Below are 25661 nucleotides of genomic sequence, written 5' to 3'. Positions count from 1 at the left end.
ACAGGTGTACCTGATAAAGTGGCCGGTAAGTGTATGGCTGCGTTCGAAACCGCCTACTACTCAGTAGGTACTGCATTTGAATTTAAACATACTACTCGGCCGTTAGAAAAGTACGTTCTATACAGTATGAACGTGAAAAGTTGAAAAGTATGAATGGAATTCGGACGTACTACATCCGCCATTTTGTCATGGTCACGTGACTGGCCTGCGTCAATTGCGTCGCTTTACTCCCATTCATGAATTCGCTCGCAGGGCATCATGGGATAGCGCAGCATGCATGGAATGCGCACTCTAGAATCTCGCCTGAAGTAGTAAGTCATCCGGCTACTTTTCGCATACTGATTTTCGAATTTTATGAATTCTGACATACTTCTCGGCTAGCATACTGATTTTAGCGTACTATATAGTATGGAAGTATGCGGTTTCAGATGCAGCCTATGTGTGTTTGAGTATGCATGTCTGATTATAGAGATGAAAGATTCTTTAACAGGAATAAACAAAAACAGACATTTGCTTTAATTTATGGCGATATTCATAATACATCCACCTTTTGGTAGGAAAAAGTAATTATAATAGCAAAATAGTTAATAGTAAAAAAAATAAGAGTAAATAATGATAAAAATCATCCCTGCATGACAGGCTATAACAAACTTACCACTTAACAATGATCTTCAAATGTAAAAGCCTTAGAAAATCCCGGGTCGATACCGATTTTAAAGCTTTGGGGTGTGCGAGATGAAACATTTACTTTATGCTGAGAAAACATTTCGCTGTCACGGCTGCTTAATAAATCAGTTATCAGATCCCAAATATGCGATTACTGCCTGAGCCCTGCGTGTCATCATATTCATATTACTGCACTCAGCAAAAGAGCAGTTGCCAAAACTAAAGTGGTTTGGCCAGAGAGATGGAGAGAGAGAGAGGGAGAAAGATGGAGCAGAAAAAAGAGAAGTAAAACAGGAGAGACAATGTGGGGAGGGAGTTGGGAAGAGAGAGAAAGAGAGATGACTTGTATTGGCAGTGAAAAACGTGTCCAGAATGATCATATCTCAGTGACAGGGAAGCTACTCAGCAGAAGTAGGGAGTGTGTAAATGATCTGCCCCTGGACAGACACACACACACACACACACACATGCACAGGCACACACTGACCTTGCTCAGTCATGAGAAAAAAAAAAAAAAAACTTGAGTTACGGTGTGAAATTAAAGACGATCTAGTGCACCTCTCACTCATAAATCACCATGTAATTACTAGAGTCCATCGATCCCTATCTCTCACTCCTCTCTACATCTCTCTCACCCGCTTTCTTTTCGTCTGTCTCTCATTTTTGCCTCCCTTTGTCTCATCTCTTTCATTTAACCTTTTCCGCTGGAGCCATTTCTCTCTCTGGATGTGTCTATCAGTGGGGCAGAAGTGTGTAGGCTGAGGGAAGATGAGCACTTCTCCTCCTCCTCCAGCGCTGAAGCTTTGCTTTGGGTGTCGAATAATGAATAAGGCCCTGATGTTGCCTGGAGAAACCACTCTGTTATTATCGACAGCCTCGGCCACCACCTTTAACTTTGTTATCGTGACTTTATTTAAGAAAAAAGCTGCACTCAACGCTTCAAGCTCAAAATAATCCGCTGAATTCCTACTGAATTGCATAAACAGGAGAATCAGTGTTGAGTAAGTTATACTTCAATAAACGTAACTTATTACTAATTACCAATTTCATCATTAAAATTGTTTTTTTTTTTAATTAAATGTTTAATTGCTTTGTCTGAAAATTAACTTAATTACTCCAAAAGTAATTGAATTACTTGACTCAATACTGTTTAAAATCAATGTAAATTAGCAAAATTTAAATAACTTAAACTTATTCGGCTCTATTATAACAATCTAAAGTCTAAAGTGCATGTTGCAAAAGTGTAAGGGCATGTCCAAATCCACATTTGCTATTTTAAGGACAGAAAACTACGCTTTGCGCATGGTGTAACAGGGTTTTGCTTATCCTTTTAATAAGTTATGGGTATGTTTTGAGGATAACGTGCATTAAACTAATCAGTGTCCCATCTGCCATTCCCTTTAAGAGTCAGTTGTGTCGCGCCATGGCACATTTCCTATTTACATGACGGATTTGTAAGTAGAAAAACTGAATGGAAAAAATGAACGCTTCACTAGCGATAAAACAGTTAAACAGACCATCTGCCTGAGGATAAAGAATGAGCCTCCTCTATCCGGCCTAATCTCGTTCTCTTTACTTTACTTTTATTTTTTACTTTACTCCTTATGTGTAGTAAGGAAGCAGTGGAAACTCACTCCCCTGAAGACATCTATTAGCCTAAATATTTAATTTAGTTTGTTAAGCACAAAGATTTGTTTTAAATCTATTCCTAAAATTCGCTCTATTTTCCAGCAAACAAATAAATAAACAATAATAATGAAGTGTGGTCATGAAACTGAGTTATATCCAAACACACATCGTATTTTTATGCCCCATATGGTGATGCATATGTCTACAAAACCCGACAAGTAGACAAATCTAAACAAATATGAATATGCATATAATAAATAATAGCGCTAATAATAATAACATTATACAACTGCAAATTGTCATGAATGAACTAAAAAAAGCCCAAACATGAAGAAGGCATAAAGCTAGTGGTTTTTATATCTCTGTAGTAAATATTTTTTGTAACATTTTACTCCCTTTTTTCATATGTAAAGATATTTGTGTATTGCTGTACATTCTGCGTGTATTAAGCATTTGAACCTGCATAGGGGCATAACTAACGTGCTCTGTGCTGGAATTAAGACCTATTTTTACTTGGTCGATGATGCAATCTTATTCAGTGTCTCAAAGTAGCAATGCGCCAACAATGTGCCTTAACACACCTCCTTTATAGACCGGCACACATATTAGTTCACAAAATGGCGCAAATGGATTTGCTATATAAACAAAGTGGTGGAAAACATAAAAATTAGGGTTGGGCTGGTCTAAACATAGCAAAAAATCGTGCAAAACCCATCTTCCACCTTATTGCGTCGGGTGTATAATAGAGCCCTGTGACTGTGTGTTGAACGAAGGGCTTGTCATTTTCATTACATCATACTGAACCCCTGCAACAATCATGTTCATATATGAGTTAAAGTCAAAACTTATTGTCATGGTAGTATAAAGTATATTAAGGCTGACAAATGATGAAGTAAAATGAGACTGTTGAAGCAACTGCTGATGAGAGATTAATGCGAAGCAGCAAAAAATGGGCCCTCAAGGTCAACATTTATTTGTATTACTATACGTGTGGAAACATTTGTACAATGTAAGGAATACAAGGTACTGCATACACACACAGGTTTTTTTTTTTTTTTTTTTACCAATTCAGTCATTCATTCTAGTTTTCTCGTTTTACAGTTTTGTTTTAAGCACAGTTTTTCTCGTTTATAAATATTGGTCTCATCGCATAATAGAACTACAAATAATTGTCCTGTCTGCGCCAATAGCCTGGTGGTTAATGTGTCGACAAAGCACCAAGGTGCTTATGGCTACTCCAGTTTGAATCCCGGCTCAAGGTCCTACTCCTGTCTCTGCTTTCCACACTTTCCTGTTTCCACTATACACTACCTGATAAAAGTCTTGTCGTCTATCAAAGTTTTGGGAACAACATAATAACTTTACTTCTAGTTGATCATTTGGTATTAGAAGTGGCTCATAAGAAAGGCAAAGGCCTCTAGATTACGCTAGTTTCACAAATATAAAATATGATAATTTCTTGATTTTTTGTTATTTAATTAGGAGTTAGGTCTGTTAGGTCTGACTTTGCTTAGAAAAAAGTCTTGTCACTTTACAGAAATAATGTACAGGATAGAATTTTTCCACTTCATGTTGAAGTGGAAAAAGAATAGATATTGTGTATGACTTCCATGAGCATGGACAACTGCATTCATACATCTCTGCAATGACTCAAAGAACTTATTAATAAAGTCATCTCGAATGGCAAAGAAAGTGTTCTTGCAGGACTCTCAGATACTTTGCATTCATCTTCAATACCTTCTCCTTCATCTTACCCCAGACATGCTCAATAATGTTCATGTCTGGTGACTGGGCTGGCCAATCCTGGAGCACCTTGTCCTTCTTTGCTATCTTGAACTTTAATATGGAGGCTAAAGTATTAGCCGAAGCTCTATCCTGCTGAAGAATTTATCCACTACTGTGGTTTGTAATGTAATGGGCAGCACAAATGTCTTGATACCTCAGGCTGTTGATGTTGGCATTCAGATCCCATTTGCAGATCCCTCTCATGCCCCATACTGAATGTAACCCCAAACCATGATTTTTCCTCAACCAAACTTGACTGATTTCTGTAAGAATCTTTGGTCTATGTGAGTTCCAATAGGTCTTCTGCAATATTTGTGATGATTGGGATGCAGTTCAACAGATGATTCACTGGAGAAATCTACCTTCTGCCACTTTTCCAACAAAATCTCACGGCAATTCGTAACTTTTTCATTTAGTGGCTAATTCGTACAAATTCGTACGATCTAATTTGTACTTTTTAGTACGATTTGCGTATACCCCACTGACGGTTGGGTTTAGGAGTGGTGTTAGGTGCCACGCCTCCTTTTTAAAATCGTAAATTTTCTTACGTCTAAACTCGTACGAATTCGTACGAATTAGCCACTAAACTGCCAAAACGTAAAATACTTACGTTTTCTCGTGAGATCAGGCTGACTTTTCCTAATGATCAGCAAGAAGTCAAGTTATTATTTGTTGCTCTTACAACTGGGATCGACAACAAGACTTTTGTCAGAGAGTGCACTGTCCTATAAAATAAAGGTTATAAACTCCCTTAAAAATAGGCTATGCGCATAAGTGTAATTTCTGTGCAAGCTTAATTTGTCACTATGACAAAGCTGCAAAAACTCCTCAAATCCTAACCAACTGAAAATAGTCTGAAAGGAATCGTTTTGCTTTTGTGATGCAACTTGTAGTTCAACATTAAAATGTGTGACTGAAATTGTGATGCACATTTTGAAATACATAATAATTAAAGAAATGTTCTTTACTAATAAGGTTTTTTTTTTTCAAGTGACACAAGGTCACTGTAATGTGCTTAGCTCATTCTCATCTGCTACTAGCTAGGTGGATATGCACAATTGTGGTTACTTTGATTCAGTTAGACTGAAACTGATCAATACAAAAAGTCATTTCAGGAGTCATTTAGACATTGATCAACTGAATATTTATGTGTGTGTGTGCCTATATGCTCTGGCCTGAAGACAGGTTTATAAAATAAGAGGTACAATATGATGGATTACAAGCACCCTGTAAGCAGGCAGTTCAGCTTTCACAAACTCTTTCTTTCTGGTTTGGTTTTCTGCATTTAGTACATTTTTAAAACATATTCATTGGTTATTTAAATAACCAAAGTTCTTTAAAAAAACATCTTAAGGCGAGACACTACAGGCAAACCAGTTTTTTAAAAAGTTTTTAAACAGTATTTAAATTTTTCAGCAACTGTTTTTGTTCAGCATAATAGAAAGAAAACATTCACAAAACATCCTAAAATGTTTCTTTTGCTGCACTTTATCAATTTGAGTCAGTATTTAAATTACAATATTAATTAAGGCTCAAATTTTTGGTTTAACAATATGTAAAATTTGTTCCATATATGGTAAAGTAAAAAGCACTTGTATAGAGTGTCTTATGTGTAAAGGCACAACAGTTCGTTTCATTTTCGTGACAATAAAGCTCAACTTGTCTTGAAGATCGACTTGAAGATTGTTTCAAACTGTATTCTGAATTTAACCTGTATTCAGCCTGGTTTATACAAAACAGTTTATTACTGTATATATATATATATATATATATATATATATATATATATATATATATATATATATATATATATATATATATATATATATATATATATATATATATATATATATATATATATATATAAAACTTTATATAGAAGTTTTCATATTCCTGCTGTTAACAGAAAACTTAAATGTATTCAGAATGTTTATATGGATGCATGGATGCTGCACAAATGTATTACCAATACAAAATATTATTAATAAAACAGACCAGAAATAACAAAATAGTTAAATAAATCAAAATAAATAATGTCTAAATAATATTTTAAATAAACAATATTTCAAATGTCAAGACGCTTGCTAATTCTGTTTCAAAACAAACAAACAATTGAACAAAAAAGTAAATAACATCCAGCAACTTTACAGGAATTTCAAATACATTTGCAGTGGTGCTGATTGGCTTGGGAGATAATTATGATTGAACTGGAGCTGTTCTGGAATCTGTCAATACTGGTGTAATTGTGACAAATATCTTAAAGGGATAGTTAACCAAAAAAAAGGAAATTCTGCTTTGCTTTTTTCTTTTTTTTTTCTTTTCTTTTTGTTTAACCAAAAAACAAGATATTTAAAAAAACCAAAAGAACCATTCACATGCAGCCATATTAGGACAGACAAATGCGATGGGAATCAATAGCCCCTTTCACACAGCGATATTGGTAAATATCCGGAAAATTACCGGAATTTCTTTACCGGTAAGTCCAAACAAGCTCTGTTCACATAGGCAAGAACGTTCCGGAATTTTTCGAGAAAAGTCCGTTCACACATCCATTCCAAAATACCGGTAAATTCTGACATCATTAACCAGAAATGAGCTCTAAACAGCTCCACTTGTTTCTGTAAACATAGAAGGGGTCGGCCTTTTGTTGATGGTTAATGGTACATAATATGTGTGTGTGCTTGCACTCAACGGCTGCTTCACTTACACACACGTCAAGCAACTGAAAAGCATTTCATCAATAGTTTTCCACAGTTGCCATTAAGAACGAACTTGGAAACATTCTCTGGCTAACTACTAGCAGCTAAATGTGTCTGAAAATTTTTTTTGAAAGTTTTTATTTTCAGAAACATCACGGATGTGAATGCATCTGAGTGTTCTGATTGGCTGGAGTACATGTCTCACGTCAGCACGTTCTCATCGTGAATGTGCTCTTTCTGGTAATTTTTCTTCTGCATTCACACGGCTCAGCATTCGGACTAATTACCTGTAATGTTACAACTTCTCTTCCCGGAAAATTGCCGGAACAAATTTACTGGTATTTTCAAAAAGGGCCTGCTCACAAATGATCCCTTTCTGAAAAATTGCCAGTAATTTTCCGGAAAGGTCTGCATGTGTGAAAGGGGCTAATGACTACCAGGTTCCAGCATTCTTCTAAAAAAAATTTTTTGTGTGAAAATGAAAAAAAAAAAAAAAAAAGTCAGTTGTGAGAAAATGGCAGAATTAAACATTTTTGGAGAACTATAACTTCAAGTGACTTCCTGTATGACTAACAGAAACAGAAAGTACAAAATGCACCATGATTGATGCCGAAACTGAAATGGAAATACATGTTCTTCCAAGCCAGTTTATCAAAATAAAAAAATAAAAAATGTATTTATTTGAGATGTCTGGAGGAAGCCCTTTTACTTCTACTCTAGATTCTGAACATAATATTTCAGTTCTTTTTCCACTGATGCAAACCTTCACAGCTCACGACTTTACTACAAGTCCTGTTTCTACAAGCCTGATACTGACTAAGATTACCTATGGTGAAGTTTAATATAACCTTCTCTTCCAATTAAACTGAGCTGAAGTATAGAAACCTTCCAGACCAGTTAAAAATAGCTAATCAATTCAGACATGCTATACATAATTCTGTGTTTCATTTGCATTAGTTTGACGTTTTCCATGATGGCTAATACTGGGGAAAATCATGCTCTGTTAGTCTCAGTCATAACCAGTTCATGCTCTGCATGCGTAGCTTTAGTTCTTTAAGATGTCTGGGTGCATTAGCAATGAAACTTAAAACTGCAGTGAATAATTTCTGCTGTGCTTAACAGAACTGCAAAAATAATGTTTCCAGAAATACCTGTATAATAAAGCTGTCTGTTTGAATTCTTCTCTTTAATGCCAGTGGCTTGGGTGGCCCATTCAACTGCAAAAACAATGTATTATTTTATTTATTTATTTTTTATTAATGGTACTTATTTATATTAGAATAAATAATTGACAGAAATAACAAAAAAAAATCATTAAAAAATAAACAACAAAAGCAAATTAATATTTATATTACAAAAATATATTAATTAAATTTTTAATGCCCCCCAAAATTTTTGGTTGCCTTTTGTTCTGTTTAGCTTAGTTAAACAATCTTGCCTATAAATACTTCTTAAATTAGCAAACACACACACACACACACACACACAAAAATGAATAAATAAATAAATAACTAAATATATATATATATATATATATATATATATATATATATATATATATATATATATATATATATATATATATATGGCTGTATAACGGCACAGGTGGGTTGCGTGTGTTGGCTCGAGGCCATATGCCTGTATATGCCGATATACAGCCATATCGCACTGTTACGAGTGTGATATTGTGTTATAACAGTTCAATGGCAAAATCGTGTATATAAAAAAGAAAATCAAACAAGGAAAGTGTCAATAATCCTTTTGTATGAGGATTTTCTTCCACAGCTCATTCAGATCTGCAGCTAATGTCAGAAAAGCAGAAACTATTGCTACTTCGCACACATTATTTTAGAGCTAGTATTTCAACGATTCTCTAGCGTAATTTCTACAGTGATGATAAAACAGGTAATTTTTGCTAACATTTTAAGATTATAAGGCTGAACGCCCATCAATCTACACAGATTTCCTAGTATTTCTGTGTTGCAGTTGTAGTTTTCGTGTTTTGTAGTTCTGTTTGTTCAGTTGTAATTTGAAACTTACGCTGAGAAAATGCTGTTTATTTATATATATTAGAAATATCAAATATTAAATATTTCCCAAATAATGTTTAATAGAGCAAGGAAATTTTCACAGTATGTCTGATAATATTTTTTTTCTTCTAGAGAAAGACATATTTGTTTTATTTTTGCAAGAATAAAAGCAGATTTAAAATTTTTATCAACCATTTTATGGACTAAATTATTAGCCTCTTTAAGCACATTTTTTTCAATAGTCTACAGAACAAACCATCGTTATACAATAACTTGCCTAATTACCCTAACCTGCCTAGTTAACCTAATTAACCTAGTTAAGCCTTAAAATGTGGCGGGGCAGTGGCGCAGTAGGTTGTGCTGTCGCCTCACAGCAAGAGTCGCTGGGTCGCTGGTTCGAACCTCGGCTCAGTTGCGTTTCTGTGTGGAGTTTGCATGTTCTCCCTGCCTTCGCGTGGGTTTCCTCCGGGTGCTCCGGTTTCCCCCACAGTCCAAAGACATGCGGCACAGGTGAACTGGGTAGGCTAAATTGTCCATAGTGTATGAGTGTTTTTGTGTGTGTGATTGTGTGTGTGGATGTTTCCCAGAGATGGGTTGTGGCTGGAAGGGCATCCGCTGCGTAAAAACTTGCTGGAGTAGGCGGTTCATTCTGGTGTGGCGACCCCGGATTAATAAAGGGACTAAGCCGACAAGAAAATGAATGATATCACTTCAAATGTCACTTTAAGCTGTATAGAAGTGTCTTGAAAAATATCTAGTAAAATATTATTTACTGTCATCATGGCAAAGAGAAAATAGTTATTAGAAATGAATTATTAAAACTATTATGTTTAGAAATGTGGTGAAATAATCTTCTCTCCATTAAAAAGAAATCGAGGGACAAAATAAACAGGGGGGCTAATAATTCTGACTTCAACTGTACATAAATGTATAGCAAGCAAAAGCTAAAGAAAAATTACTAATATTTATTAAACAAATTTTCAATTTGACATAAAACACAACATAAAAACATTGATGTGCAATGTCTTAAATATATAAATAAAAGCAAAAAGATAGTGAAAGAACAATATCAAAATATGAATTAGAATGCAAAATTCAATAAACTGACATCTGATTTATTTCACTGTCATTTCATTTGATTTAAATCAGGATCTTCCCTTTTTACTATTTACTGTTTACAATGTTACTCTACAACTCAGTACAAACTACTTATTTCAATACAAAACAAAATACAGAAACAATCAAGAAAAAATTAAGTTTTTGAACTTATTTGAAAATTGAATGTGCAACATACAGTTTTTTTCCCCATTGATTATGTATTACATTATGTGCAGTATATGAGAAGTTTTCTGCCCACATATTTTGAAAATACTACATTTACACTCTATAAGAAATACACCTACTAAGCTTGTTCGCCTCCACATGTTAAAATGGGATTCAAATTTGGCCATCAGAAAGATTTCAACTTTATTGTCCATAACTCTTCTAAACTTTCCACAAACAACAAAGATGAGTTTTATCCTTTACCAAAGTCAATCTTCTTCTTTCAAAGCCTCTTTTAAAGAGCTTGTCGAGGCTGCCTGATGAGCGCTCACAAACGTTAAGAGAACGTTACCCAGATAAGCCTGGCTGATTTGCTGATGGAAAATGATGCGTGTCTGCTGACAGGCCTCTTGAAGTATAGTTGTTGGCTGTCATCGTGATGTTATCTCTTCACCAATCACAGCGCAGGTACGGGATGACAGCGCATTTATCTCTGTGTTGGTAAGAGCTCTATATCTCATGGCCTCAATTACAGCATACAGTGTTAAGCCTTCATTCAGAGGACTCGGTATGTATGTGTGTGTGTGTGTGTGTGTATGTGTGTATTTTTTGATGGTGTAAAAGAGGAAGAAAGACATGAATCAACAGCAATATCCTGACAGCAAGCAGGGGGTTTTGAAGCCTTGAAAGCTAGATCACACAGTGGCGACGTGCTTGACTGAGTGTGTGTGTGTGTATGTATGAGTGTGTGTGTGTGTTTCAGAAATAAACGATACAATTCTTGTTATCATAAAAAGTGAGACTGAAGTTTGACACTTTTGTTTTGGGTAAAAATAAAATTGACTCTGAATTAAGGTTTCTAAGGGGGGAAATATTCATTTATTCTCTCGTTTATTAGTCCGGGGTCGCCACAGTGGAATAAACCGCCAACTAATCCAGCATATGTTTTACGCAGTGGATGCCTTTCCACTGCACCCCAACACTGGGAAACATCCAGACACCCTCCACACACATACACTACAGCCAATTTAGCTTATTGAATGCAACTATAGAACAATTTTTTTATAATGTAGGGGAAACCGGAGCACCCAGAGGAAACCTTCACCAACATGGGGAGAACATGCAAACTCCACACATTTCATTTTCAATTTTTTAAATATAAATATCTGTTGTAAATAGTAAACATTTGCATGACATTATTTTAAAATAGTTTGATAACAATAAACTAAAAAAAATTAACTAACTAAAAAAATAAGTGATATATTCTTTAAAAACAATTTTTTTTGTTTTAAATACAATTGAATACACAGTGAAACAGCTCTGTATAAGGACCACCTCCCTCATCACATGACCAAAATACACCTTTATGGAAGGCAAGAGAAATATTACAGAAAAAGTTACCTTTTAAAAGCACCATAAATTTCCATGCTGGTTTACACTGTTTAATGCTGGATTGGAGCTGGTTTAGATGGGTTGTATTTTTATTTATTTGTTTTTTTTAATTATCTGTAATACTTTACAAAAACATTTGTTAACACTGGTTATGTTATATTAATTAACATGAACTAACAACGATTGAACACAAATTACAGCATGATGCTTGGTTCAACATTTACTACATTAGTTGATGCACCAAGAAACAGCATGAAGATTTCAAAAGGATAGAAATTATTTAAAATGCTGTAAAAAAAATAAATAAAAAATTATTAACAAATAATTAACTAATCTTTATAAATTAACATTAATTTAAAGAGTCACCAACTTATTTTGTTACTCCCAGTATGGTTATGTCAAAGTGGTAATTAATTACCAGCTGATGAGTTCAGATGCAAAAAAGTGCATCTGTGTTTAGGTTCAGTTTACTTAATGATTTTTTTATGGCTTATTCCTAAAATAATAGGGCTACACTTTAAGTAGAAGTTCCCAGAAAGAACAGGTACATCAATGTCAATTTTAAAACTTGTGTATTAACGGCCTGACAGGAATAAATGTATTATTTACAATAATATAAATAATTTTATAATTATTTAATAAAATAGTTCAACTTAATTTGTTAAGAAACCTTTAGGGTGGCAGGATCAATGATGATAATTATTTTCTTTCAAGTCTGTAAGACTTATTTGAGTTATTCACTAAAATATATCATTTAAATCGTTCATGGAGCTGAATGCAGTAATTGGCCTGTATAAAAAAGGTTGAAAATAAACCTGTGCAAACAAGCTAGCCTTTAAAAACAAATTATATAACAAAAGATGATTACTGCAGTGAAATATTTGTAGTCTTTTAATAAGCATGATGTGTACAAGATGGAGAGAGTGTAAAATAAGAATTGTTTGTTTTGAAACTTTTTAATCAGAAGTTGTCCAATAATAAAGCCAAAACACACGTGGTTGTTGTCATGCGGTGAATCCAGCCAATCGTGTAATATTGGTGTCGTCATCGCAGTTCTAGCAGTCGCTCTTCATAGATATATACACTAGATAGCGCGTAGAGACCCTGAGCATGCGTCAATAGCACCGCCATATTTGTACAGTGCTCCCAGGACAAGTGTCATTCAATCGCACTTGTCAAGATAGTGTTATTATGTGAAGATGCTGGGCTTTAGCGCTGTGTACAGGTGTAGTAACGAGCAAACACAGAAAACTAAGCACAAAGGCAAAACATTTCATAGGTAAGATTTAGTTTTTTACGTTTTTTATATAATATGAACCTGTGCTAAACAGGTCACGTTATTGATGATAATACAGTCACTTACTGCATTCACCATAATGCAAAGTAGTACCAACTCGCACTTAACACTCGACTTATGCTAGTTTTGTTGAATAAAAATAGCAAACAATGCAAAAGAAACATGACGAGATATGCATATGAGACGCTGTGGTGCCAGAAGCTTGTATTATTGTCGGCTAGTTAAGGAGTCATTCATAATGGAGATTCATTCACAAACGAATTGCTCCCTCCGTCAGTAAGTGAAGTGAAAGCAGGAGAGGAGGTGTGTTTCAGGACACGGATTAGATCAAAATTAACAGGGATTAGCATTCAGGACTTAGCAGCATCAATCCGGACAAAAATTCTAACCAGCATGCACCGCTTTAAGACAGATTTCGATCGATCTGCACAGCGCTGCATGATGTCGAACGCACCTATTAGGAAATCACATGACACAAACACAAGAACCTGACTAATAAATTCATTGTTTACATGTGCAGTTAAGGGCAAAATTATTTGCCCTCCTGTGAAATACAGTATTTATTCTTTTTTAAACATTTCTCCAGAGATATTTAGTGGAGCAAGTTTTACAGTATTTCCGACAATGTATATATATATATATATATATATATATATATATATATATATTTATTTATTTATTTTTTTTTTTTTTCTAGAGAAATACTTATGTTTTATTTTGGCTGGAATAAGATACAGTAAAAAAAAAAAGAATTTTTTTAAAGTGAATATTATTAATCCACTTAAGCAAAGATAAAAGTAATCAGTTATTAGAAATTAGTTAAGTATTACAACTAGCAATGTGTTGGAAGAAATCTTCTATCCATTAAACAGAACATAGGAAAATTATTACAAATTTTGAATTAAACATGAGGGCTTATAATTCTGACTCACTGTACAGTATGTTTAAATGCATACATTGCACATTAACCATAAATAAATACATTAGATGTCGCCTACACTATTGGTCTTTATTGGAAGAAATGTGTCAATTGAGCCTCCATTTTAGTACAGGGCAGCGCTCCTTTGAAATGAATGTGGTACAAAGGTGTAGTGGAGGTCTGGCCAGCAGGAGCCATAGATATATACACATACAGTTGAAGTCTGAATTATTAGGCTCCCTGAATTATTAGCCCCCCTGTTTATTTTTTTCCTCAATTTCTGTTTAACAGAGATAAAAAAAAAATTTCTTATAATATTTGACCTTAAAAACTACTTTTATTCTAGCTCTGTTAAACATAATTTGTGGAATATTTTAAACATTTTCATAAAAATTAAAAGGGGGGTTAATTAGTCTGACTTCAACTGTATATACACATATCTACGATCGGGAGTTTTAGTGGTGGTCAGTATGTAAATTTATTTTATTTTATAAATTATGAGAGTTATAATTTTTATTGCACTTTTCTACATGGATAGATAAGTGATCGCATGGGCATTGCCGACAAAGAGCATGTGTTTGTGTGCATGGAAATATAATATCCTCTCTCCCTGTTAAATTTCATCAAATCCATGTTCTGAAATACACCCCCTCTCCCGCTTTCACTTCTCATTCTAACGGGAGTGGTTTGTTTGTGAATGAATCCCCGTTATGAATGACTCATTCACTTAGCTGACGATAATACAAGTTTCTAGCACTGCAGTGTCTTTTTGTCGTATTTCATTTACATTGTTGGCTTATTTTATTCAACCTAACTAGCATAAGCCTAGAATCTACTGCGAGTTGGTGCTACTTTCCATGGTCAGTGCAGTAAGAGACTATTGTATTATCACCAATAACATCACTTGTTTAGCACGAAAGTTTGTAACATATAAAAACTTAAAAAAAATTAAATCTTACCTATCAAATTTTTTGCCTTTGTGCTTTGTTTTTTGTTTTGTTTTTTTTTTGCTCGTTATTACACCACACAGCTTTAAAGTCCAGGGGCCTCGTGTACGAAGACTTGCGTTGAAATCATACTAAAACATTGCGTACGCACAAAGCTGTAAATGTGTGTACGCAGTGAAAAATGCGCCGAAAAATGCTCTTATAGGAGGTAGACCGAAGAAAAACCAACACAATCTCACGGCAATTCGTAACTTTTTCATTTAGTGGCTAATTCGTATGAATTCGTACGATCTAATTCGTACAATTTAGTATGATTTGCTTATCCCCCAATGACGGTTGGGGTTAGGGGTGGGGTCAGGTGCCACGCCTCCTTTTTAAAATCGTACCATTTCGTACGACTGAACTCGTACGAATTCGTACGAATTAGCCACTAAACTGACAAAACGTAAAATACTTACGTTTTCTCGTGAGATCAGGCTGGAAAAACTGTTATTTGCAAGTTTGTCATTGGAATGAGCTAGTTGAGTGATTTCCGCCCGTTTGATCGTCCGAGCCAACAAAGCTAAAGAGGGAGGACAGCAGGAGCACCCGTGGCATATCTCGTAAAGTTCATGGCAACATGTTTTGACACTGTCAAATTCATGACATGAATGATGAACTAATTTTTTTTTCCACCACTACATATGAGATTTTGCCTACTCTTCATCACGAGGAACACAAGTAGAAATCATTAGTAAGTGTGTGTACTATGTTAAGCGCATTTGATCATCACTTATTATTTGCACATTTATTGAATGGAAATGTTTATGATTCACGTATGCAAATTCGTCTTCAGATGGCGCCTTTATAGCATTGTGCATGCAGTCGATCGATCCGATTAGATAGGGAAAACCAGCGATCGTTGCATGTTGCACTTTAATGTTTGTCTGGTCAACTGCATGGTATGGAAACCTAATATACCTGCTAGACATGCAGTGTGATCTCATACCATACAGCTGCCATTGCACGGCTCAAAGATACTTTGTAGTGAGCAATTTAACACAATTGCCTCTAGGAGTCGCCAATGGAAATAAAACAAACACACACACACAAGAAACACACGTGCGCCAGGCATGAAACTGACGTGGACCAACGCACATTCTCACGTTCATTTCATCGTTAGTAAATTCAAACGTGAGCGTGATACGCAGCGTTGATACATAAGGGCTCAGAATCTTCACATTGGCTTTAGTCTTGACCAGTGCGGTTGAATGACTTTTTTTCCTGGAAGCACTGTACAAATGTGGCGGCGCTATTGATGCATGCTCAGGGTACGTATGTGATATCTAGTATATACAGTTGAAACCAAAAGATTACATACACTGTTTAAAAAGGCACATAACCATTTTTAAAAAAAGTCAGACGTTAATGTGACTAAACTTTTTCTCTTTTAGGTAAGTTAGGATTATCAAATTTGTTTCTGTTATGCTTAATAGCAGATTAATGAGAGAGAGATATATTTGAGAATTTGTTGTAACTTTCCTGAAATGTCAAGGTTAAATAAAATAAGATTATTATGCCTCTGAAAAAGCTCAGATGATGGTGTCAAGGTTTTGGAAGTTTCTGATTGGCTAATTGACAACATTTGAGTTGATTGGAGGCACAACCATAGATTAGTATTTGAGGAAAAACCTCAAGCACACTGCTTCCTTATGTGACAACATGGGAAAATTAACAAGCTAGAATCAACAAAAAAGTCAGATTACAATTTGCTAAACACCACTGGGAAAAAGACTAATGTTTGGAGACATGTCTTGTCGTCTGATGGAACTAAGATTGAACTGTTTGGCCATAATGACCAGTGTTACATTTGGGGGACAAAGAGGAAAGCTTATGGAAAGCATCATGTTGTTGGGCTGTTTTGTTGCAGGGACTTGTCCACTTCACAGCATAGATAGCATCATGAAGAGAGAATATTATGTAGATATACTGAAGCAAAATTTCAAGACATCAGCCAGGAAATTAAAACTTGGCCACAAATAGGTCTTCCAAACAGACAATGAACAGACATGACCCTATGCATACTGTCAAATTAGTTCAAATGTGCTTTAAGGACAACAGAGTGAATGATTTGGAGTGGCCATCACAAAGCCCTGATCTCAGTCCTATAGAAAAATTGTGGGCAGGGTTGAAAAAGCTTGTGCGAGCAAGACAGCCAACAAATCTGACTCAGTTACACCAATTCTGTCAAAAGGAATGGGCCAAAGTTCCTTTAAACTATTGTGAGAAGCTTGTGGAAGGAGACCCAAAACATTTGACCAAAGTTATACAGTCTAAAAGCAAAGCTAAAAAAAAAACAAGGAAATGTATGTACACTTTTGACTGTTTAGACATTTTTTTAAAAATTCTCAAAAGTAAAAATTCTCTCATTATTCTGGCATTTGGCAAATGTAGATCATTTAGGTAATCCTAAAAGACCTAAAATAGTAAACATTTACTATGATTATTATGACCATTAGACATTTTTTAAAAGTGGTTATGTTCCTTTTTTTCGAGTTTATGTTAACCTCTGGTTTCAACTGTATGCACATTGACTATGTGTGCCATATTGTAAAGTCTTACCAATGAACACCAGAAAATTCAGCTTGAGAAGAACAAAAACAAAACACAGCTTTTTTAGTGATGGAAGAATATTAACTGTGTTGAAGTTTGAGGGGGGACTTTGGAAGTTCATAATTTTCTTTATCTGTGGGGGATGCATTTTTATAAGTTAAAGTGTCGATCTTCTTGGGCTGAAATCAAATCGCTTGACTTGAGTGCGACACAATGAATCCATAGACAACTGAGGAGCCTCAATTAGAATAACAAATACGAGCTGGGCTTCCCCTGTCAGACACACACAATACACTCTCATCACACACACAATTACCCTCTTACAATCCACGCACACACACATTCAGAGTTTCTCCCTCAGTTTTTCACACACACTTATTCCACCCTCTCTCGCACAAACGTACACCTCTCTCTATTTTTTTACTCTGTTCGGACTCTATAGGGCAGAAAACAATAGGTAGTAAATAATCAAATTAAACGCATGTTTTAGCAGAGGACTGCTGGAAGCTTTCAGCCCCATTAGCTCCAGAAAGGAAGGAGGGAAAGGAGGAATGGACAGGGATGGAGGAAGGAGAGCTGAACGCTTGCCAGACCATCACATTTGGCCCAAATGAGCCATACACTAATGCTGCCTCTTCAGAGTATCTAAGAACTGTGTATATGTGTGTGTGTGTGTGTGTGTGTGTGTGTGTGTGTGTGTGTGTGTGTGTGCGTGTGTGTGCGTGCGTGCGTGTGTGTGCATTTGCATGTGTGTGTGTGTGTGTGTGTGTGTGTGTGTGTGTGTGTGTGTGTGTGTGTGTGTGTGTGTGTGTGTGTGTAATTGTTTGGCTCCTGTCTGTTTCAGCTCATCAGACTTGCAGGTCACCCAAAAGAATCTCTTGTCCTGCTTTAATATTTACAAAATTACTTATTTAATTTTTTTTTTTTTTTTATCTGAAAACTGAGCTGCATATGGTTTCAATGAGATCACAAAACTGAGCTGAAATGACAAAAAGGTTTGAAAGCAAACAGGTAAAATTACATTTTTGGTGATTATTGCCCAAAGGGATATTTATTAGTAATTCCTGTAGTCTTTTTTGACTGACAAGCACAGTGCCTCAGTAGTTAGCACAGTTGCCTTGCAGCAAGAAGGTCGCTGGTTTGAGTCCCAACTGGACCAGTTGGTGTTTTCTTTGTGGAATTTGCTTGTTCTCCCTGTGTTTGCATAGGTTTCCTCTGTGTTCGCTCCGGTTTTCCCCATAGTCCAAAGACATGTGCTATAGGTGAATTGGATTAATTTTTGACCGTAGTGTATAAGTGTGTGTGAATGAGAGTGTGTGGGTGTTTCCTAGTACTGAGTTGCGGCTGTAAAGTCATCCGCTGTTTAAAACTTATGCCAGAATAGTTGGTGGTTCATTCCGCTATGGCGATCACTAATAAATAAGGAACTATGCCGAAGGGAAATAAATTAATGAATGAATTTTTGACAGAGAATGTCACAAATGTGAAATTGTGCAATTCTGTATAAAAAAGTAAACAAAACAAGCTTTCAAGTGAAACATTAAAGTACACTAATGACTTAAACACTTGACAAACTTATTCATAAAAACACCAAACTGCTTAAATTTAGATTAATGACCAACAAAAAAATAAATAAATAAATAAAATTAAGAGATAGTTCACCCCAAAATGAAAATTTTCCCATCATTTACTCACCTTTCAGTTGCGTAAAGGATGCTTTCAGTCTAGCACTTTTTGTCCGCACTTTTTGTCGTTTGTTTGACGTCAGAGTACGGTAGGTCAAGCTTGGTGGTTTGGGGTACGGTTTGTGCGGTTTTTGGGGTACGGTTTACTTCTGATATGAATGCAATAATACCAAATAGTGGAAGAGAACCGTCAACTGTAACAAACTTTAGTTTTCATAACGTTCATTTGTGTATGTCTGTATCACCAACCTTAGCAACAAGCGGGACTCACCAAGTGCAAACAGTTAGAATGTGTACTTGTCTCCACCAAAAACGACTTCTGCAGACATCGCGTGAGGGTCTAAATGTTTTTTTCTTTCTATTTTTGTGGCAGATAGATGCAGGTTACTCTCTGATAACAAAACCAAAAGTTTCAGTTAAAGCAGAATGATTTTGATATGTGTATGTCTCCATTTTAGCGCTTTGCTTTCGTTGTTGTCACCTCGCAACAGCTGTACACACAACAGCAGCTTGATGACGCAAGCGGGTTTGAGAAGGAAGAAAGACAATGTGAACACAAAATAGCTGAGGGGGGATTATCTAACTTGGTTTCGGACCTAAAACTTGAACACAAAAGAAGATATTTTGAAAAATGCTGCCACGCATTGATTTACATAGTTTTTTCCCTACTATGGAAATCTAGGGCTGCATCTGAAACCGCATTCTTCCATACTATATAGTACACTAACATCAGGATGCAAACCGAGTAGTATGTCCGAATTCATAAAATTAGTAAATCAGTATGCGAGAAGTACCCACATGACTTACTACTTCCGCCAAGATTCTGAACTGTGCATCCCATAATGCCCCATGAGAGAATTCATGAATGGGAGTGAATCGATGCAACTGACGCACGTGACCATGGCAAAATGACGAATGTAGTACGTCTGAATTCCATTCATACTTCTGACATTTATACTGTATAGAACATACTTTTCTACTGGCTGGGTAGTACGTTTAAATTAAAATGCAGTAACTACTGAGTAGTAGGCGGTTTCGGACACAGCCAATGGGTCCAAGCAACCAGCATTTTTTTAATTATCTTCTTTTGTGCTCAAAATAAGAAAGAAAATCAAAAAGGTTTAAAATCGCGTGAGAGAAAATCCCCAGCCTAATTTCGCAATGAAACATAACTATTGTACATAATATCAAAAAAGTGGCTAATTCAAACAGTCACTTCAAAATAAGTCATAAACAATATTAATTCTGAATGTGCTTTACACAGGTGAGTGGGCTTGACAATCCACCTGTAGAAACTCATCTAGGCTCATTCTCAAAACGTAGCCCTAAATACATTTCTGGAGATCACGAATTATGTAGCTAAAACTATGTATGGCTGCATTTTGTCTTTAAAACGAAGAGTACAGGGTGCTATATTGCTGTACATTTTTTTTTTTCGATTACCAGCTGATTGCTCACCTCCGTATGGACAGCTTTTTCGCTGTTATCATTTTGTCCTGTAGCTTGACACATGCTTTGGAGAACTTAAGACACAGAGCAGAGTAGGGCGAGATAGCTTGGTTCAAGTCCGGTGAAGAACGGTTCCAGAAAGCAGGTAAGACAAAAACAAAAGCTAAAAAAATTAAATAAACAAGTACATAACAGGGTGAGAATGTGGTAAAATCTGAAAACGTGGTAAAAATCAGGCAAGGGCTTTTTTTCTGATTGTTTTATTTTTCTGATTGCTTTTTAAAACACTGTGTTTGGGTTTAGGGAATGGGGTGGGTGGGTCAATCGGTGCTTTTTAAAACATTTTTGGTTGGGTTTAGGGAAGGAAAGAAGATGCAGGAATCGGTCGGTTGGTTAGTCAGTCAGTCAGTCGACAGAGGCCTCTGGTGGATTTACGTGAGACCAGCAGGTGCAAATCGCACTAATGAGAGAACTTTGAGATCTGGAAAAGCGTACACAGCAGCCTGCAAAAAAACGTAGCTCCTAGGATGTATTTGGCACTATCCAGAAATGTAGAGGTATGTAATCAGAATGTGCTGTAGAAACACACTCTCCAACACTTTAGCCAGCACTTGCACCAGTTTTTGCACATTTACACCAAACACATTTTTATAATCAATCCATATAAAAAAAATAAAATAAAAAAATATGCATTTATGAAATACGCTTCACACAGGTAAGTGTGCTTGACCCACCACCTGTAGAAACACAAACTCTCTTTCTCTCGCAATAAAAAAATTCCCCTTTCCTTACTCTAGCAATAAATTGTCTGAGCAATAAAAATAATTAGCACTTCTTGTTCCCTAACCCTATCACTTATTGGGGGGGTTGAACAAATCATATACTAAATGTACGAATGAGATCATACAAATCAATATGAATTAATCACTAAAACAAAAGTCATAAATTGACATGAGAAAGCATTAGAATAAATATGGAGATAATTTTCATTTTTGGGTGAACTATTCCTTTAAATCTAAAATTCAGTCATGATAAAGCATAGCAAATGATTTTCAAGGATAAAATGGTCGTTTTTGACCAGGAACCTCTAAGAGGTGTTTACTTTGAGATTGTGTGTACTGTATGTTTGCATGCTCATTGTGAGGGCTGGTTTGTTCCAATCAAATCACGTTTAGTGTTTTAATGGTTGAGTGCACTCGTGTTTGAACATGTCTCTAATGAGCTCCTGAGCGGTTGGTGAGTACATTAGTTTCCACTCCTGCTCAAATTTAAAATCAACCTAATCATTAACCTAAACTGCACCTCTCTCCCTTCATCATGCATGTGTAAAGTCACATCAATCTCTTTATCCTAGTTGTAGGTAATTCTGCAGAGCAGTTTGGTCCACGCTGCCGGTAGCATTTCCGCAGTAGTCAGCACTGTCCTGTTTCATTTTGAGTTAAACCCTCAAACCGTTTTGATTTACGAAAAGCAGAACAGAACATCCTACTCATGGAAACCAGACGGTGCTTCCAGAGGCCAGTGGAATTAAATGCTTAGATGTAGGATGTTAGGGTTGAAGTAAAATGGGTTTTGCTTTTGTTGTTTTTAAATCTAAAATCATGCTTGTTGAGTAAAATATACTGTTCCTGTTCCAGTTCACCGAGGGCCAGAGTGTTTGTCTGATCAATGTTATGGATCACACGTTTAACATGAGATGTTTGAGGTTTTAGAAACACAAAATATTTCTAGGGGGACACATGATCATTTAAGCATGCAGCACTTCATTATTCAACTGACAAGACAAACAATGTTGGTGTCCTTATCAAATTGAATAAAAAAGATCTAATAAAATCAATGACAAAAGTATCGAATGTGCTTTAATGTTTCAAAAAAATTTTGTGAGATGTATGAAAATTTAAAAAGGATAATAAATTAGTGTTTTTGGGGTCTACACTGTAGAAATGAATTTGTTAATAAATAATTTGTGTTGTAAATAGGCCTAACAAGGGTTTTCGAACACTTTTTACACTGAATGACATTTAGATTTGATTAAGTTACATGACATGAAGTGTTTATTTATTTTATTTATTTATTTATTTTAATTTTTTTGTGGCGTGATTTCTGAGAGACTGGCGTTTATTGTGGGTAATTGCTGAATGCAAATGAATATGGCAATAAAAATAAAGGATCAAATTATGTCAGATCCACAAAAAAATTTGAAACATCACCTCCACTAAGTTATAATGACATATTCTCAATTCAAAAACGTTTTTATCGAATTTGTTTTTTGTAAATTGATCAACACTGTCCGATAGTGGAATGTGCAATATTGCAGTTGCTTAGATGAATGCTAGTAGTTTAATGTTGATTGGTCACATGGTAATGGCATTTGAATTATGGAAATATGAAAGTATGCAGGGCTTCATTTATAAGTTCTGTTTTAAAGCGTATACAGCAATACTGCTATACCAATTAAATAATTTCAAATAACAAAATTATTAATTATAAGGAAATTAATTTTATTGTAAATTAGAAATTTTTAAGTTAGATCCACTATTGGACGTTGTTGCCATTATGGCAACATATCATAAAGTACCTTTATAAAATCCCATATTTTTTACAGCACTTCAATTTAAGCCATTTTAATGTGTGCAGTAATGGGTTACATTTGAATGACACTTTTAAAGTGCATGACTGGAACTTCATTTTCTCTGTGACCCACATTGTTACCAAAATAAATAAATAAAATGGAAACAGTTTACCCATCTTGTAAAGTTTTGCTTTTTACTTGGGTTAGCAAAATAATAAATTTAACAAAATTTAATAATTAAAGCATTGGCCTGAAAATCTCAAAATTGTCCATTATCATACTTATTTACTTGCTAATTTTTATCATTTTTTTACATAGGGCATGTTATACAGTAAAATCATTTAAAGACCCTTTAATAACACAATATAATTTTAAAGTATCGGTAACAATTCAAATTAAAAGTACCTTTTCATGTTAAAATAAATAATTTATATTTAAAAGTAGCGTAAATGTATATAAAGTATTATCACACACACTGCTTGTCATTACAATATTAATTTAAATAATATAAGGACATTTTTTTATTAAAAAAGTAATGAGGCGTCATAATAAAAGTATTAGTATTGATCACCGTAACCTATCATCCGATTACATTACTGGCTACCAAGATATAAAGTGCCAATCACTCCAGCATCTCTCTCTCTCTCTCACTCGCTCTCTTTTAATATGTGAGCTAAGGCGCAGAGCGCGGCAGCAGCGGCTCTATTCAGTTTGAGGCTGGCGGTGGAGGGGAGTCGCATGTCTCCGCGCTCCACTCGGGATATTCTCTTCACTTGGTCGTTTGAGCGCACCTTCTGTCTCCAGTCCTGTCTATCGTCTCCTGTCTCCAGTCCTTTTTCCCCCAGCGCTCCTTTAATCTGTGTCGCAGTGAGAGAAAGGCAGAAGGGGAAGAGGGCGCGGAGAGAATAGGGAACCGGTCCCCGCATCATTCCAGATGGCTGCCTCTGAATCGGTAGATGAGATTGGGCTCTCGGGTTCAGAGCTGTGAGGAGCTGCTGTTCCGGAGAGAGAGAGAGAGAGGCGGCTCTGCTCTCATTGCTTCCCGCGCAGCAGTGCCTCGGGTTCGGCTTAAGGTAAGAGAGCTCGTCGGCTGGCGAAAGTGCTATCATTTTGAGTTACGTTTGGTGTTGTAGCCTAACTTTGTGCTGAATAGGGGTGCTGAGCGTCTTTGTGCGAGAGAGATTTTAGAGATGCTCTGTGGTGGAATGTCATGGACCGGAGATGCTGCGCGTTTGATAGTGCTCTCGTTGTTGTTGTTTTTTGTACGTCTTTAACAGTTTTCTATTTTAAAACAATCCTTATTGAGCAAAACTGTTATAAGCGTGACAGAAAAAGGTATCTGCTTTAGTTTTTAGGGACACGCGTAATGCGCACTATATATGCGTGTGTATGTTTGTCTCCATTGTAGGCTAGCTTATATCAACGTCTTTAATTGAAAAATAGGGTATTTAAAACACTCTCTGGAATGTATTTATCTTCTGTAGCCTAGGACATCGTGCAGAACATTTTAAACAATCTTGTTTGTTTTTAGACGTCGGCTGCATGCGTTTGCTAAGTTAACTATGAGCTAAAAGTTCACACACTTTGTCTTTTTAAATATTAGTTTTTGTTTTTTTAAATATTCAACTTTCATGTTTAGTTTTTGGTTGAAACTGCCTCAGGTGGTATTATTAAGATTAAATGGAAACTGTCTTTATTGGGCTTTTAACCTATTTTTGTGTTGATATTTTCTGTTAAACATGGCAGGGCTGATGTAAGACACGTATTATTTAGCCTGTTCGTTAAGGTATTATTAGTATTAAATTAATGTAAACAAAAATCTTATTCTGATGCGAAATTTGCCTGTTCAAAAAATGCGCCGCCTTGCGGGGAAACACGCACACTCGCGCGCACACGTTGCTTCAATGTTGCCTATACTTGGACATCTCATAGTACCTTTAATATTAATAAATGTAAACCTAACTCACAAACAAACCTCATGATGACATATTTATTTCTAAATATGATTTGACAGATTCATGTAAAGTTTAAATTGTGAGGAGTTGGTGCCAGTTCTTCTCACAAATCTGCAAATACAGTGAGATGTTGCAGCCTGCAGACTACACTAAACTCACTAATTGTTAAGTACGAAAATTTAAATAAACATGTGATTTTATATAGATCTGTCTTATAAACATAAACAGGTGGTTTAATATAGAGTGTCTATAACCCTCTTCAGTTATGATGTGGAAGTGATGCTCTTTTCCAAATCTCAGTTTTTCAGATATTTGTAAATATTTAGTCCACACTTCAACCTAGCATATTCCTACCTTCTTCAATTCCCCTATGATGTTCCTGCGCACTGCTGTAATCTCTTATTTCGATCTTGTGTCATTCATGTTCCTTTAATTACGTAGCCTGATATCACACCTTGCACATAATCACACACACATAAACAGAGAGTGAACATGCACTTGTTGAATGTACTATATGTATTAGTTTATGTCAATGTGTGTCAAGAAGACATACCACAATATTTAATTTCTTATAAACAATCCTTATTGTATTTATCCCTACCTAATCTGGATGAAAAACAAAGCATACATTTTAACTGCCATACCTTTTTCTTCAGAAGCAACTTTTTGAAGACAGAATGCGGTTGTGCAGTTTACCTTGTGTATACACAGTAGGCTATATGCGTGACACAGTTTATTCCCATTAGAAAAATGATGAATTTCTCCCTTAGAGCCACCCTCA

At 35.6% G+C, this 25661-nt stretch overlaps 1 protein-coding gene across 2 annotated transcripts in view; it reads left to right on the top strand.

Annotated features, from left to right (window-relative positions):
* The window catches only part of ndst3 (N-deacetylase/N-sulfotransferase (heparan glucosaminyl) 3), a 403362-nt gene that overhangs the window by 255458 nt on the left and 122243 nt on the right, over positions 1-25661 (top strand). The window contains exon 1 of one of the 2 annotated variants that reach the window (XM_087237099.1): positions 23630-23998. The exons of the other annotated variant lie outside the window; for it this stretch is intronic. The gene's annotated coding sequence lies outside the window, so the exon portion shown is untranslated. Of the gene's footprint in view, positions 1-23629; positions 23999-25661 lie in introns of those variants that run through there. 2 annotated transcript variants of the gene reach the window in all.

The sequence above is a fragment of the Danio rerio genome, chromosome 1 (genome assembly GCF_052040795.2).
Source record: "Danio rerio strain M-AB ecotype USA chromosome 1, GRCz13ab, whole genome shotgun sequence".
Taxonomy (NCBI): domain Eukaryota; kingdom Metazoa; phylum Chordata; class Actinopteri; order Cypriniformes; family Danionidae; genus Danio; species Danio rerio.
The sequence above is the reverse complement of the archived record's forward strand: the minus strand, read 5'-3'. Positions and strand labels throughout refer to the sequence as shown.